Below are 5546 nucleotides of genomic sequence, written 5' to 3'. Positions count from 1 at the left end.
TTGATGCTGACAATGGCTTGGCAATATGCGGCCGATACCTGTTACGATGCATTATTCTCTTCGCGTTAGTTACCTAACAACACGGTAACTCTGCATAACTTCCAGTTGAGGGGTGTGGAGCGTGTGGTGAAAATAGCTACTGGCAAAGAGGTGAATATAGGTTTTTTAAGTGGGGTTGGCAATTCGAACCGAAGCCGTGCGAATGGCGTTTGGGTATAGGGTTGCCAATGTGATTTATTTATTATTATTAATTTAAGGGGGGAATTTTTTTGGAGGAACATAAATTTGTGAGAATTCCTAGGACCCTTTTATAGGACATTTTTTTTGTAAATTATTTTCAAAACCTCTGTGCAATAGGAGTTTTTTTTATTTTTGCTATAATTTCAGGGACGTTAAACGTAGTTTTTGTTGTTCTTCAATATTTTTTTTTTCAATAATTTTTTGGAACGTTTTTTTCTTTCTTTGGAGGGAAAAAAGACGCCAAACGCGCGGTATATTAGCTTTACTTCGAATAATCAACAAATTGTATAATTCCTATCTTTGAAAAAACACACCTATTATAGGCCTGTATATTAGAAAATAATGGGGTGGGAAATTAATACTTTGTTCATAGACCTTCTCAATGCACAATTTCAAAAAATACTGCACTTTTTTTAAATCATAAGAATAGCAAAAGAAAAATCCCTGCAAAAATTATTAGACAAAAACAAATGATTGTTATTATTAAAAAAATAATCACCGTGTGCCTAAAACAAAAAAAAAAATGATTAGAACATTTTAAAGAAAATCCTAAATTAAGGGGTTGCGTATTTTTTTAAGATATAGGTTAGGTTTTTAGTAAGAAAAAGAAGAAAAAAATAAATGGGAAACATTTAAGAGATACATGCCATAACCAACCACTCTCACCTCACAAAGCTAAGGCCCTTGCTCAAATAAAATTAAAAAAAATCTAGGCAATGAAAGACTGAAAAACAAGGGCTCAACATAAGCTAAGAATTAATTAAGAAACAATACACAAAAAGAGGCTCAAAATATTCTATAGAATTAAAAAACAAAACAAAAACTATAAACAATTACTTATTTAGCTCCTAAACAGGGTGTAGCGGAATTAATTTATTGTAGACACTGTGTGTTATGCATTGCCAATAGCCAAAACAACAAATATATCTTTTCTGTTTGGCAACACTGCTGTGATATTTCGTTGGCTTGGCAATGCATAACACACAGGGTGTACAATAAATAATTTTTCTTAACTAACCCTAAATAATCAAGACAATTCAATTTTTTTATTATTTCTTATAGTTTTCTGTTTGTTATTAAAAAAAAAACAGCGAGAAAAATCTATATAAGCCAGTGATTTTAAAAATTGTTTTATTATTAAAGAAAAAAAATAAGTTTTTGTTTTAAAAAACTCGGAAAAACAACTACCTCATGAAAAAATAGCAATATCTAAAAAAATACAATATTATAATTAAAAAACAACAATAACATTATGTACAAATTAGCTTAATTAAAATTATTATTTTTAAATTTTATTTTTCTAAAAAAAATTCAACTGTGTTCAATAATTTAATTTCTTTTTTTAATTATTATAATAATTTTTTTAAATTCAATTATTTTTTAATTATACATAAGACTGAGACTCTTAAAAAATATAACCATTAAAAAAACAAAATCATTAAAAAAATAATTAAGCACTTTTTAATGCACCAATAAATGTACAAAAAACAAATACAAAATATTAAACAAAATAATTATAATTTATATATAAAAAAACAAAAAAGATTTCAATTTCACATTGGAATTTTCAATGCTGGGGGCAAATGCAATAGGCTTTCTTTTAATTTACTTAATTTCTTTTAATTATAATTTTATTTTTAGTTTCCTTTATTTTAAATTTTACTTAGATTTTAATTTAATTTTTTTTAATTTTGTATATATAGTATTTTAATTATTTTTTATTTTACCTTTTTTTAATTTTTGTATATATAGTGATTTTTTGTTAGTTTTTATTAGAAAATATTTTTTCTTAAAATCGAAAAAACACAAATCAAAATTTTATTTCCATCAATCTTTGTTAGTTAAGTTTTGATAATTATTTTTAGCTAAATTGTATGACTGAAAACAACAACAAAAACGTATCTATAAAAAAATAATTATGAAAAAAATACAAAAAAAAACACAACAACCAACCAATAATAAAAAAACATTCACAAAAATTATATTTGAAAAAAATCGAAAAGCGTTTTCTTTAACAACAAAACTTGAGGAAAAAGGAAGTGTATGAATTCATGGAATGCCTAGAGATTTAGCAGCGAATGGGGAGGATATCTCTGCTCTGCGGATGTTATGAAGTGCTTCAATTCCAATTGGTATGCTACCGACGGTCAGAATTTACTAAAGGACTTCAAGGGAAGTCAGGAGGTTTGGAGGCGGCATTTTCAAGAAGAAAATGGAAAGGAAATTTCTGCTCCTATGTCACGAAATCTCAGCACGGTCCTCCTTCGAGTGCTAAGGTAAGCTGCTGACACCCAGAGGACCTATAATTACTAAATGAACAAAAATCTTCGGGAGATGGCTTGAGGTTTGATGATATTTTCAAAAAGGAGCTACGCTATGGAACGACATCTCCTCTTGCAAAAGACGTGAAGATTCATGCCTCAATCTCTCAGCAGATGTTTAAGAAAAATAACTTTCAAAGCTTTTCTTCTTTTCAGATTTGTTCGATTGCTAGAATTACTAAGGTAGTAATGTTTTTGATGAGAAACCTGGAGGTTTGGTCTGACACAAAGAAAGAAAGATAGCGGTTAAACAGTTTCGGAGATTTCCCTCCACCCTGAGGAATGCCCTGCTTTGCTCTACGGGGTTTGGATTTCTTATTTCTAACTCCACGTACGACTGGTTCTCGATGTCCTCAACAAGTGCGGCAGTCACTATTTCGTCGTTAAATGTGACTAAGGTCCTATCATCCTTCTTACCCTATGATCTGCCGGCTCATCACACTCATTTGCTAGATCAACTGCCTCAGCCATGAAAATTAGTTATCATCTCGAGTATTTGAACATGGAAAAATTGTTTGTTGGACCATATGATATTCGTTTTCACGGCTACTGGGGAAAATTCTCCGGCTTCCTTAATGGCGGTGGGACTGGAGTGGCGAACATTGTCCAAACCAAGTAGGATTTGTGGTGTGGCTTAATTATAAATGTCCAAAGGTAATTTTTTCAAATACAGAATTACTTCTTTCCTAAAGGAATATGCGGACAAATTAAAATTCTTTACAGTGTAAAGATTATTCAAGGCATAGCGGCTTTTCGGTTCACACAGACCTTCGATTTCACAGTTCACCTTGTAAGACTTCTCTGAGACAACATTGTCCCCATACCATTGAAGAGTAAGCATAGATTGGCGACCATACAGGGTACTTGTTGCTGTCCACTTCTGTTGTAGATAAGACACGAGCATATCCCATTTTCTGTGTTCCTATTTATCTCCGATTTGTACTTTTCACCAACATTGGAATCTTGTGACATTTTATTTTCGATAGCGAAAAGTCTTTTTTCCGCCATGGCATATCTTAACTGGAATAATTTTAAATAAATTATTGCCTTTGCCTCACTTCTGCAATTAAGAAGAGGCTGTGACGTTTTTATTGTCGAAGTTGGAACCAAATTGTCTTCGTGTAGTAATTTGTGGCGTGGGCGCTTGGAGTTATTTATTCCACAAGGCTTTTTTATAGGCATGTTAATGAACCATGTCCTTGTTTCATACCCCTTTTCCATTCTCCTTACCTGTATTTTCTAAGAACTCAGCAGAGATACTTACAGAAATTGCAAGCATGGCCTATTAGTGTCGTCTACCGGGAGGCGAATTTTTTAATTTGCAAAAACTTGTAATCAGCTGTCTCGTTATTGGATGTTCGTTTACGTCAAGCCCTATTTATGAGGTCATCCAGGAAGACCAGCTGGTTATCAGCTGTTTTTCAAGATTGATGTCAATATCAATTATTGTGAATTGGCTTCCTTTATGAAACATTTTTGTCATTAGACATGAGAAAAAATACTTGACTTTCGCTTGCTGTGCGACCGCATTAATAAATCTTAATTTACCTTTTTGCAATTGTGTCTCTTTAAAGCGAAAAATTCGAATTTACTCTCTTTACTTTTGACATTTACTCAGGACACTGAAAAAGTAAACGAACACACTTACTGCTTGACCAATTGCTATAGAAAGTTCTTATTGTTCATTTTAGTGAATAGTGTCGCTGAACGACATAATACCAGGCAATGTTTACAATTGCTGAGATAATTTTGTTAGCCGCTTAATACAGGTAAGTAATTTAAAATATTGCTACTACTTCGATGATTTTATTTTAAATAATATACATTTTTACTGAAAATATAAACGAACCCACTTATTGCTTGACCAATTGCTACAGAAAGAAACAGAAAGTTCTGATAGTTCATTTTAGTGAATAGTGTCGTTGAATGACAATGTTTGCAATTGCTGAGATAATTTTGTTAGCCGCTTAATACAGGCAAGTAATTTAAAATATTGCTATTATTTTGATGATTTGATATTAAACAATATACATTTTCTTTAAAAGATGGCATCGTAATACAAAGAGAAAAACTGAAAACTTTAAAACGTAAAAATTGAAGAATTTGAATTCAAATGCTTGCTATGTCTACAATTCAGCTGGTACTTCCTATTTCATGTGCATTATGGACATAGACATGCCACTAAATCGTTAACCAGGAATAGAAGTTTTATTATTAAAAGTACACACGGACCCTAGGGCCTTCCCGCCGCTGCTCATTCATATTTTTCTAAAAAAAAATGTCCACAAACGACAAAAACTCCTCAGCAGCCAATGCGAAAATTAACGGAAATTTGAAAAATGTAACAACAATTGATAAAACAACAACAAGTGATGAAACACATAATGTTGTCATTGCTGATGCTGTTACAAAAACAACAACAACAAGTGATGAAAGAGATAATGTTGTTGCCACTGCTGATGCTGTTACTGAACCTGCCGCTGATATTATTACTGAATCTGCTGATGCTGTTTCTGAACCTGACGTTGCTGCTGCTACTAAACCTCCTCCTGCTGTCGATGCCGCCGAATGTAACATGTGTAACCGCACAACTAACGATTGTATCAATTTATCCAACGATCTAGCAACTATTTTGGTTGTTTGTTCAATAACCCGATTGCCGGTAAGTTGTATATTAATTAATTTTTGATTCAATTCAATTTTGAAATTGTGTTCTAATTTCGTTTTTTTTTCTTAGAGTTCGAATGTCTCACAAATTGTATCCTCAATATGTGGCCTCTGTTTGCTCTATGTGAAAACGCTAAATGAAACATCGAACAAAATACGTAAACGTTGTGTGCAAACTTTAAAAAATAACAACAACAAAAAGAACAAAATCTGTTCAACAAAGAAGTCACCACCATTGACCATAGATATTAAAGCATCAGAAAAATGTTCAAAAATGCCAGAAGATGCTGATGCTGTTTCTGAACCTGACGTTGCTGC

Source organism: Musca vetustissima, unplaced genomic scaffold (assembly GCF_032173495.1).
Source record: "Musca vetustissima isolate MV318-11 ecotype Yass unplaced genomic scaffold, APGP_CSIRO_Mvet_v1 utg11686, whole genome shotgun sequence".
NCBI classification, from domain to species: Eukaryota; Metazoa; Arthropoda; class Insecta; order Diptera; family Muscidae; genus Musca; species Musca vetustissima.
Note: the sequence above shows the minus strand (reverse complement) of the source record.